General features: G+C 40.4%; 1 protein-coding gene across 1 annotated transcript in view; it reads left to right on the top strand.

The window, feature by feature from the left end:
• Positions 1–12,579, top strand: part of ATP10A (ATPase phospholipid transporting 10A (putative)) — a 180,064-nt gene that overhangs the window by 94,030 nt on the left and 73,455 nt on the right.

The raw sequence follows: 12,579 nt of genomic DNA, 5'->3' as shown, positions 1-12,579 counted from the left end.
ATGAGGAGGCAAAATGATAGGATACTGAAAGAGGAACTCCCCAGATTGGTAGGTGCACAATATGCTACTAGAGATCAGTGGAGAAATAACTCCAGAAAAAATGAAGGGATGGAGCCAAAGAAAAACAATACCCAGTTGTGGATGGGACTGGTGATAAGAGCAAGGTTTGATGCTGTAAAGAGCAATATTGCGTAGGGACGTGGAATGTTAGGTCCATGAATCATGGCAAATTGGAAGTGGTCAAACAGGAGATGGCAAGAGTGAATGTCGACATTCTAGGAATCAGCGAACTAAAATGGACTGGAATGGGTGAATTTAACTCATATGACCATTATATCTACTACTGTGGGCAGGAATCCCTTAGAAGAAATGGAGTAGCCATCATGGTCAGCAAAAGAGTCCAAAATGCAGTACTTGGATACAATTTCAAAAATGACAGAATGATCTCTGTTCATTTCCAAGGCAAACCATTCAATATCACTGTAATCCAAGCCTATGCCCCAACCAAAAACGCTGAAGAAGCTGAAGTTGAACGGTTCTATGAAGACATACAAGACCTTTTAGAACGAACGCCCAAAAAAGATGTCCTTTTCATTATAGGGGACTGGAATGCAAAAGTAGGAAGTCAAGAAACACCTGGAGTAACAGGCAAATTTGGCCTTGGAGTACAGAATGAAGCAGGGCAAAAGCTAATAGAGTTTTGCCAAGAGAACACACTGGTCAGAGCAAACACCCTCTTCCAACAACACAAGAGAAGACTCTACACGTGGACATCACCAGATGGTCAACACTGAAATCAGATTGATTATATTCTTTGCAGCCAAAGATGGAGAAACTCTATACAGTCAGCAAAAACAAGACCAGGAGGTGACTATAGTTCAGATCATGAACTCCTTATTGCCAAATTCAGACTTAAACTGAAGAAAGTAGGAAAAACCACTAGACCATTCAGGTATGACCTAAATCAAATCCCTTATGACTATATAGTGGAAGTGAGAAATAGATTTAAGGGACTACATCTGATAGAGAGCCTGATGAACTATGGATGGAGGTTCGTGACATTGTACAGGAGACAGGGGTCGAGACCATCCCCATGGAAAAGAAATGCAAAAAGGCAAAATGATTGTCTGAGGAGGGCTTACAAATAGCTGTGAAAAGAAGAGAAGTGAAAAAGAAAGGAGAAAAGGAAATATTCCCATTTGAATGCAGAGTTCCAAAGAATAGCCAGAAGAGATAGGAAAGCCTTCCTCAGCGATCAATGCAAAGAAATAGAGGGAAACAACAGTATGGGAAAGACTAGAGATCTCTTCAAGAAAATTAGAGATATCAAGGGAATATTTCACACAAAGATGTGTTTGATAAAGGACAGAAATGGTATGGACCTAACAGAAGCAGAAGATATTAAGAAGAGGTGGCAAGAATACACAGAAGACTGTACAAAAAAGATCTTCACAACCCAGATAATCACAGTGGTGTCATCACTCACCTAGAGCCAGACATCCTGGAATGTGAAGTCAAGTGGGCCTCAGAAAGCATCACTATGAACAAAACTTGTGGATGTGATGAAATTCTAGTTGAGCTATTTCAAATCCTGAAAGATGATGTTGTGAAAGTGCTGCACTCAATATGCCAGCAAATTTGGAAAACTCAGCAGTGTCCACTGGACTGGAAATGGTCAGTTTTCATTCCAGTCCCTAAGAAAGGCAATGCCAAAGAATGCTCAAACTACCTCACAATTGCACTCATCTCACATGCTAGTAAGTAATGCTCAAAATTCTCCAAGCCAGGCTTCAGCAATACGTGAACCGTGAACTTCCAGATGTTCAAGCCGGTTTTAGAAAAGGCAGAGGAACCAGAGATCAAATTGCCAACATCCGCTGGATCTTCGAAAAAGAGAGTTCCAGAAAAACATTCATTTCTGCTTTATTGACTATGCCAAATCCTTCGACTGTGTGGATCACAATAAACTGTGGAAAATTCTGAAAGAGATGGGAATACCAGACCACCTGACTTGTCTCTTGAGAAACCTGTATGCAGGTCAGGAAGCAACAGTTAGAACTGCACATGGAACAACAGACTGGTTCCAAATCGGGAAAGGAGTACGTCAAGGCTGTATATTGTCACCCTGCTTATTTAACTTATATGCAGAGTACATCATGAGAAATGCTGGGCTGGAGGAAGCACAAGCTGGAATCAAGATTGCCAGGAGAATTATCAATAACCTCAGATATGCAGATGACACCACTCTTATGGCAGAAAGCAAAGGTGAACTAAAAAAAGCCTCTTGATGAAAGTGAAGGAGAGTGAAAAAGCTGGCTTAAAGCTGAACATTCAGAAAACTAAGATCATGGCATCTGGTCCCATCCCGTCATGGGAAATAGATGGGGAGACAGTGGAAACAGTGTCAGACTTTTTTTGGGGGGGCCTCTGAAATCACTGCAGATGGTGATTGCAGCCATGAAATTGAAAGATGCTTACTCCTTGGAAGGAAAGTGATGACCAACCTCGACAGCATATTAAAAAGCAGAGACATTACTTTGCCAACAAAGGTCCGTCTGGTCAAGGCTATGGTTTTTCCAGTGGTCATGTATGGAGGTGAGTGTTGGACTATAAAGAAGGCTGAGTGCAGAAGAATTGATGCTTGAACTGTGGTGTTGGAGAAGACTCTTGAGAATCCCTTGGACTGCAAGGAGATCCAACCAGTCCATCCTAAAGGAGATCAGTCCTGGGTGTTCATTGGAAGGACTGATGCTGAAGCTGAAACTCCAGTATTTTGGCCACTTCATTCGAAGAGTTGACTCTTTGGAAAAAACCCTGATGCTGGGAGGCATTGGGGGCAGGAGGAGAAGGGGACGACAGAGGATGAGATGGTTGTATGGCATCGCCGACTCGATGAACATGGGTTTGAGTAAGCTCCGGGAGTTGGTGATAGACAGGGAGGCCTTGGCATGCTGCTGTTCATGGGGTCGCAAAGAGTTGGAGATGACTGAGTGACTGAACTGAGCTAAGACTTATTCAAAAAATTAAAAAGTAGAGAAAATTAATATACCACTAGGAAAAGAAATTCCCCAGTTTTTGCTATTTAATTATCAGTTGTAAACTCTGCCCTTTCATTTCAAAAACTGCTTTACTGAGGTGCAATCAATGTATAATGTATTATGTTATAACACATATATTATATATATATATATATATATATGTGTGTGTGTGTGTGTGTGTTATGTTACAACATATATATATTGCACACATTTAAAGTGAACAATTTGAGTTTTCACAACATATGTATATACCAGGGAAATGATCACCGCAGTCAAGTTAGTGGACACATTGTCAGTCCTCGAAGTTTTAGTCTGTCTTTACCATCCCTCCCTGAGTTCCTGGACCAGCATTAATCTTTTAGTCATTATTGATCATTTTGGATTTTTCTAGAGAATTGCAAATGGAATCATAAATTATGTACTTTGTTTCTGGCCTTTTCCTCTTGGTGCCGCTATTTTGAGATTGATCCAAGTTGCTGTACAATAATGATTTGTCTCTGCATTGCCAGTAGTGTTCCTTTATGTAGATGTGTGTCAACTAGATGTCTTGATGCATTCCTCTGTCGATAGACATTTGATTTGTTTATGGGTTTTGGTAGTTACAAATCAAGGTGCTGTGAAAACTCATGTTTGGGTCTTTGTATGGAAATGCATTTTCATTTTTCTTAGATAAATAAAATATGCAGGAGTGGAGTGGCAGGATTTTGTGGTAGGTGTATGTTTAACTTCTCTGAGAATTGCTGACTACTAATTGCTTTCCCAAGTGACTGCACCATTTTCTGTCTGCATGAGCGTGTGTTAGAATTCTGGTTCCTCCACATTTGGTGTGGTGAGTGTCAGCCAGTATTTTTGTTTTACTTATGTTAAAATATATATAACATAAAAGTGTCATTTTTGCCATTTTTAAATGTACAGTTTAATGGCATAAATTTCATTAAGTGCTCTACAAACATCATCACTATCTAGTTCTAAAACTCTTCATCACCCCAGACGGAGCTCTGTAACCATTAAGTATACCGTGCTATGCCCCCAGTCCCTGGAAACTTATGTCTTCTGCCTTTATAATTTACCTATTCTAATTCTATATATTTTGTGTTAATGGACTAATACAGTATCTGTCCTTGTCTGTCATTTACTTGACTTACTGTTACGTTTCAAGTTTCATCCATATTGTAGCATATATCTGAACTTAATTCCTTTTTATGACTGTGTACTATTCCATTGTTTGTATTCAATATATAGCACAGTTTGTTCATTTGCCGATGTCACTTGGATTGTTTCTGCTGATTGGCTGCGGTGAATAATGCTGCAGTGAACAGTGGTGTACTAGTATCTCTCTCGGTCTGTGTTTTCATTTCTTTTGGGTTTATACTTAGATGTGGAATTGCCAGGCCATGTGGTAATTATGCTGACAGAGGAACATGGCAGGCTGCAGTCCCTGGGGTCACAAAGAGCCTGACAGAACTGAGCACAGGCACACACACATGGTAATTCTATGTTTAGGTTTCTGAGGAACCACCAAACTCTTTTTCCACAGTGACTGCAAATTTTACGTTCTCAACAGAAATGTATAGGGATTCCAGTTTCTCTAGATCTTTGCCAATATTTGTTGTTTTCCTTTAAAAAAAAAGATGATAGCCATCTTAGTAGGTGTGAAGTGGCATTGCATTGAGCTCTTGATTTCCATCTTCCTAATGACTAGTGATATTAAGCATCTTTTAATGTGCTTATTGACCCTTTGTATATATTCTGTGGATAGTTGTCTGCTCAAATTCTTTGCCCATTTTTTAAATAGGTGATTATTTTTGTTTCCCAGTTTTAAGAGTTCTTTGCCTATTCTGGTTATTAAATATTTATCAGATGTATGATTGCAAATACTTTCTTTTACTCTGTAGGTTGTCTTTTCAGTTCAATGATAATGGTCTTTCATTCACAAATTTTAGAATTTTGATGAAGTCCATTTTATCAATCTTTTCGTCTCTTGCTTGTTCTTTTGTTATCATATCTAAGAATTCATTGCCAAATGTAAGATCAGGAAGATTTATCCCCATGTTGCCCCTAACAACTTGCCCCTCCCCCACCCCCACCACTTCCCTAGAGACTTCTTGGGAACTGGGGCAGAGGTCTCTTTCTTCTGTAACTTCTTCCTGCTGTGCAGGGGCATAGGCCTGCCTAGCAGAGCAGAGGTCTCTCTCTACCTGATCTAAGTTGAGGTATTCTGTGCCTGAAACCTGCATTCACCCTTGTAAGAAAAGGTTTTAGCTTGAAACTGTTGCCCTCTGCCAGAGATGAAATAGACAGGGGCCAAACAGGAGGCCTAACAGGATGGTCATCACTGGGCCCCAGAAACAAAAAGCAGCATTTGGGATGAGGGTTGCAGGGTGTGTGCCTTTCTTCTCATTGGTTGGTGGTGAGGCAACAGAGGCTCCAGGAATCTTGTGCTCAGCCTGAAGTTACCATCCTCCACCTGGGGCCTCCTCTTCTGCAGAAAGATTCAAGGATGTTGTCATGCATATTTCTTGAGTAGGAACCAGGACCCTGCCTCAAGGCTGTACCATCGTTTGATTGCTCCTTCTGTTTCTGTATCCCTCCCTTCCCTGATCAGCAACTGTTTGAATCTGCCCTTTGGGACTCAGGTCAAAAAAGGCTGGATGAAGCATATAACCTAGAAACTACAAACAGGGAAAGCAGAAGGGATCTGTACTCCAGATCTCTACGGAGTCCTGCACAGTTTTAATTCAGGGACCTGGGCAACTATGACTCTGATAACTTCCTGTCAAAATGGGGCATAGAGTTTGGAGAACAGACACTGAATTGGAAGTATTCCTGAATTCCAAGTCGTAGATCCAAGTCTTGTATGATTAAAATCTCAATCTCTTGGTCTGCCATTTTGGTGTAACAGACCCAATTAGAAGTAGTTGGAGGAGTGACAACTGGAATCTTAATAACTGAAAGTAAGTGAAATAAGTGAAAGTCGCTCAGTCGTGTCTGACTCTTTGTGACCCCATGGACTATACAGTCCATGGAGTTCTCCAGGCCAGAATACTGGAGTGGGTAGCCTTTCCCTCCTCCAGGGGATCTTCCCAACCCAGAGATGGAACCCAGGTCTCCCACATTGCAGGCAGATTCCTTATTAGCTGAGCCAGGATACTGGAGTGGGTAGCTTTCCCTTCTCCAGTGGATCTTCTCAACCCAGGGATTGAACCCAGGGATCTCCAGGGGATGTACCCAACCCAGGGATCAAACCCAGGTCTCCCACATTGCAGGCAGGTTCTTTACCAGCTGAGCCACAAGGAAAGCCCAGAATCTTAATAGACAAAATAAATCTCATTTCTTCTCAGAAGAATAGGCATGAAACCCAGTCTGGACCTGGCACTTTGGAGAGACCTGTAGCCAGTTGCCTAGTTTTATAAAAAAGTAAGGCTGCAGTTACCAGATGCCTGCAGACATTGTTTTGAGAATGTCTGTGGCATCCAAGCCTGACACAACTCAGAAAGCAAGTTTTTAGCAATACAAGTTTTTAGCAGATGAATATTGCTAGTCTGAAAGTACACCCATAGTATCACCTAGTTATTTCCTTGGATGTCTGAACCATAACTACACAATTTTGACTTTTATTTGTAATATTCTCAGTAGCCAAAGCAGATGTCACCATTAATGATGTCAGTGTTTCTCTAAGTATGACAAGATACAAGAATTGGGAGTCATGAAATCTTCTCCTAAAAAGACCTAACAACCTGAAGGCCTGTTCTGCCAGTTTTTCCCAGAGCACAGAGTGCCTCATTCCTGATTTCCACCCTGAACTCCTTTCAGGGGCGTTGAAGATCAGCAGCTTCAGTGGCCATGATTTAATCTTTGTAGATGTAGATGACAAGTGTCAGTTTTCAGTTGGCAGGCCCCCTTCTTGATTAAACTTGACCATGATTTGGGGGGGGGGGCATTTCATGACCATTTCTTCCCATGGTGCTGAGAATGTCCATTCTCAAGCCTGACAAAGATTTTGCTGACAGGCCACTCAATGTGCTGTTACTAGACTAGGCCATAAAGCAGTATCCAAAATTCTCTGAACCACCTGTCTTACTAGCCTGTTGGTCCAGGAAAACATTCCTTCTTGTTGCTTCTTCCCATATCGAGAGTTACACCATTACCATCATCAATCTCATATGGAACTATATATTATTTTATCAGAGGCCTCAATCACACGTTTGTCAGTGTAAGAAACAGTAATTTTGTAAAACAGGTGAAATACAAATAACATAGCAAGCAGTATTAGTAAAGTCATAAGTAAAATTAAGCTAAGAACTTCCATCAGATGTAGCCCAGTATATCTCAGGTCATCTGACTTAGTCTATTCTGTATGTCTTTATCTTCCAGAGAAATTATATACTGGCACTGTCTATAACACACATAGCCTGATTTTCTAGTGTTACTAGACTGATTATCCTTAGTATGATTTAATTGTTTCCAACATAGAGGAGGCTTTAAAACTAAATTACCATAGCCTGGTGTTATCTATATAAATCCATCCCGTAATTGTGGGCGATTTTTTTCTTTACTGAAACTTTGCTTGTTGCTCTGATTGAGCTTGAATAATAGAAGAAAACTCAAATTTATGGCCAGAGTCAGAGTAGGCATTGACAAGGTGAGGTGATCCCATCTAGTAATATCAGTAGTGACCTGAATATGACTATAATTTTTCTTTTTAAATAAATTTTCTCAGGGCTAACCAGTTTGAGCCTTAGAGTAGAGAAGTTCACCACGGAACCCACAAGTAGACAAAGGTAATTGGATTGATTTCTAAAACTAGCATAGGATCAGGCTTATGATAGAAAAGCATTTGATTTATATGCAAAGGTCCAGGAAGTCAAGAAAGCAATGCAAATGATCTTATGAATCAGGTGCAGCACCTTGGGCAAACTGTCTACCTCTGATATCTTCTTCCCATCCTAGTGTAGTGCAGTTTCTCCTGTTTGAGCATCATGTTAAGGTAAGATCAGGTCAGCTGTCCTCTCTGTAGACTAGTCCAGTGTAAGGGCCTTTGGAAGTGGGAATTAGTCCAAAGGTCAGTTTACCTTCAATTTCACTATGAATGAGCCAGTTAAGAGCACCTGATAAAAAGGTCCTTCCATCCAGGCTGGAGATAGTCCCTTAAATTATGTCTTTTTCCAGTCCTGGTTGCAGGTCAGAAGGCATCTGATCTTTATCCTAAGATAGATTACTGAGATAAGCTTCAGAAACAAACTTAGGGTGTTCTTTAAGAATTCAATTTAAAAAAAATTTAAAAAAAAGAATTCAATTAAATTTAACATTAATATTGCATAACAGCAAAGAACTATCCAAGAAATGAGTCTTACTAGATACAAACCTCCATTAACAAACTGGGGTTTTAACATTTATTGACACATCTTTTTCTTCCTAAAATTACCCTAATTTTTATCAAATATAACCATATTAAGGGTAGTTGTTTGCAGAATGGGTCTACTCTCAATAAGTGTGGCCTGGTGATTTGTATAGCCATAATTGATCATAGACTTTTTGCTTTGCTGAAAATTTTATAGAGATTCAGACTGAACTTTTAAAATAAAACAGAGCTGGGAAAGTCATGCCAAAGGCTTATCACAGATTTCTCCTAACAAATCTAGGTGAATTCTTCCCTTTTCAAGGTTTCAAAAATTCTTTGCGTTTTCTATACCTGTTAGTGAGATAACCTTCCTAACTCATCTGATAAAAGTTACTGGAAACCTCAGAGTTTCCAATCTCTGGAGGAGTCAGATAGAGAGAAAATATAATTGTTTTAATTTGTTTATAACGTACCAGTTCAGTTCAGTCAGTCAGTCGTGTCCGACTCTTTGCAACCCCATGAACCACAGCACACCAGGCCTCGCTGTCCATCACCAACTCCCGGAGTCCACCTAAACCCATGTCCATTGAGTCGATGATGCCATCCAGTCATCTGTTGTCCCCTTCTCTTCCTGCCCTCAATCTTTCCCAGCATCAGGGTCTTTTCCATTGAGTCAGCTCTTTGCATCAGGTGGCCAAAGTATTGGAGTTTCAGCATCAACATCAGTCCTTCCAATGAACACCCAGGACTGATCTCCTTTAGGATGGACTAGTTGGATCTCCTGGCAGTCCAAGGGACTCTCAAGAGTCTTCTCCAATACCACAGTTCAAAAGTATCAATTCTTTGGCGCTCAGCTTTCTTCACAGTCCAACACTCATATCCATACATGACCACTGGAAAAACCATAGCCTTTACTAGATGGACCTTTGTTGGCAAAGTCATGTCTCTGCTTTTTAATATGCTGTCTAGGTTGGTCATAACTTTCCTTCCAAGGAGTAATTTTACCAAGTTACTGTCATAATTAGTTTCAGGGGAAGGTTTTCCCTATTCCTGGAAAACACAGATTCAAACCTATAATTTTTTCAGCTAGAAACCATAAAAGTTATAAGCGTCTTCACTGGTTCATTCAGTCCTTTTGTTGACTTTTGTGAAGTCATCAGGTTAGGATCTGTGTATAACTTCTAGAATATCTATATTTGTAATATTTACCATACATTATAACTTGAGAGGATTTATTACTCATTTGATAATATTTCCCTTATAATATAACCAATCAAATAAACACAATTAGTTTAATGTCTCTCTTTGGGATGTTTCAGCGGCCCTCTGAAGCATCCCAAAGTTAGCTAGAGCTCAAAAGAACTTCAACAGAACACAATTTAGGGAGTTTTGTCAAAAAAATCAGTCAAAAATGTTTAGAATATTTGGTCACATTTAGTCAGTGATCATGGGTGTATCACTTAGTCTGCTGCTCTGTCACCATGGACATATATACCAAGGCTCGAGGTCCAGTGAAATTTAACTCCACCATCTTGGACCTAGTTGGCTCTGAAGTCAATTCCACCATCTTGGATCTAGTTGGTTCTAACCAGTTTTCATATGGCTATGTCATTCCTAATAAAATCCATTTATCCAACTAATTGTAATCCAACTTTAGAAAATCCTGCTCATGCATAAATCTTTTAAGTATTTTTTCATACCTTCTTCTACTGAAAACACATTTTAGTTTCTCTGAAGTATTTTCCATAATGAGGGACATTTCTTGTTGACAAATTTGTAACAAAATACAGTCTTATTTGACCTCTAGTAAACCTAGGAAAGTGAAAGAGGAGAGTGAAAAAGTTGGCTTAAAGCTCAACATTCATAAAACTAAGATCAAGGCCTCTGGTCCCATCACTTCATGGGAAATAGATGGGGAAACAGTGGAAACAGTGTTAGACTTTATTTTTTGGGGCTCCAAAATCACTGCAGATGGTGACTGGAGCCATGAAATTAAAAGACGCTTACTCCTTGGAAGGAAAGTTATGACCAACCTAGACAGCATATTAAAAAGCAGAGATATGACTTTGCCAACAAAAGTCCGTCTAGTCAAGGCTATGGTTTTTCCAGTGGTCATGTATGGATGTGAGAGTTGGACTGTGAAGAAAGCTGAGTGCCGAAAATTGGTGCTTTTGAACTGTGGTGTTGGAGAAGACTCTTGAGAGTCCCTTGGACTGCCAGGAGATCCAACTAGTCCATCCTAAAGGAGATCAGTCCTGCGTGTTCATTGGAAGGGCTGATGCTGAAACTGAAACTCCAATACTTTGGCCACCTCATGTGAAGAGTTGACTCATTGGAAAAGACCCTGATGCTGGGAGGGATTGGCAGCAGGAGGAGAAGATGACAGAGGATGAGATGGCTAGATGGCATCATCGACTCAATGAACTTGAGTTTGAGTAAACTCTGGGAGTTGGTGATGGACAGGGAGGCCTGGTGTGCTGCGGTTCATGGGGTCGCAAAGAGTCGGACACGACTGAGCGACTGACCTGAAACCTAGGTCCGACAGAAGTATTATCGATGATTCTAAAGACATGTCTGTGTTTACTTCATTTCAGTCACTGAGTCATGTCTGACTCTGTGACTCCATGGACTGCAGCACGCCAGGCCTCCCCATCCATCACCAATTCTTGGAGCTTGCTCAAACTCATGTCCATTGAGTCGGTGATGCCATCCAACCATCTCTTCCTCTGTCGTCCCCTTCTCCTCCCACCTTCAATCTTCCCCAGCATCAGGGTCTTTTCCAATGAGTCAGTTCTTCGCATCAGGTGGCCAAAGTATTGGAGTTTCAGCTTTAGCATCAGTCCTTCCAATGAATATTCAGGACGGGTTTCCTTTAGGATAGACTAGTCGGATCTCCTTGCAGTCCAAGGGACTCTCAGGATTCTTCTCCAACACCACAGTTCAAAAGCATCAATTCTTCGGTGCTCAGCTTTCTTTTTTTTTTTTCATTTATTTTTATTAGTTGGAGGCTAATTACTTTACATCATTGCAGTGGTTTTTGTCATACATTGAAATGAATTAGCCATGGATTTACATGTATTCCCCATCCCGGTCCCCCCTCCCACCTCCCTCTCCACCTGATCCCTCTGAGTCTTCCCAGTGCACCAGGCCCGAGCACTTGTCTCATGCACCCAACCTGGGCTGGTGATCTGTTTCACCCTAGATAATATAGATGTTTCGATGCTGTTCTCTTGAAACATCCCACCCTCGCCTTCTCCCAGAGTCCACAAGTCTGTTCTATACATCTGAGATCAGCTTTCTTTATAGTCCAACTCTCACATCCATACATGACTACTGGAAAAACCATAGTTTGACTAGTGGACCTTTGTCAGCAAAGTAATGTCTCTGCTTTTTAATATGCTGTCTAGGTTGGTCATAGCTTTTCTCCCAAGGATCAAGCATCTTTCAATTTCATGGCTGCAATCACCATCTGCAATGATTTTGGAGCCTGAAAAACTAAAGTCTGTCACTGTTTCCATTATTTCCCCATCTATTTGCCATTAAGTGATGGGACCAGATGCCATGATTTTAGTTTTCTGAATGTTGCGTTTTCAGCCAACTTTTTCACTCTCCTCTTTCTCTTTCATGTCTATGTTACCAGGTGTTAATTTAATGATATTGAGTATGGTGCCCTGCCCCTGTCCTTGTTGGTTATCTGTTTTATATATTGTAGTGAGTATATTTCAATCCTTAACTCCTAATTTATCCCATCCTTTCCCCTTTGGTAACTCTAAGTTTGTTTTGTGTTTCTGTGAGTCTCTGTTTTGTAAATGAGTTCATTTGTATATTTTTCTTTTTTTATATTTCACATACAAACAATATTATATGGTATTTGTCTTTCTCTGTCTGACTTACTTCACTTAGTATGATAATCTCCAGATCCATCCATATTGCTACAGATGACATTATTCTGTTCTTTTTTTATGGCTGACTAATATTCCATTGTATGACCCCCGTCTGCTTTATCCATTCATCTGCTGATGGACACTTAGGTTGCTTACATGTGTTAGCTATTTTATTAATAAATAATGCTGCTGTGAACATTGGGGTGCGTGTATATTTTTGAATTATAGCTTTCTCCAGATATATGTCTGCGAGTGGGATTGCTGGATCATCTGGTAACTATTTTAGCTTCAGGGTCATTGCAAGTGTGGTAATTTG

Source organism: Odocoileus virginianus, chromosome 16, assembly GCF_023699985.2.
Source record: "Odocoileus virginianus isolate 20LAN1187 ecotype Illinois chromosome 16, Ovbor_1.2, whole genome shotgun sequence".
Lineage (NCBI taxonomy): Eukaryota > Metazoa > Chordata > Mammalia > Artiodactyla > Cervidae > Odocoileus > Odocoileus virginianus.
The sequence above is the reverse complement of the archived record's forward strand: the minus strand, read 5'-3'. Positions and strand labels throughout refer to the sequence as shown.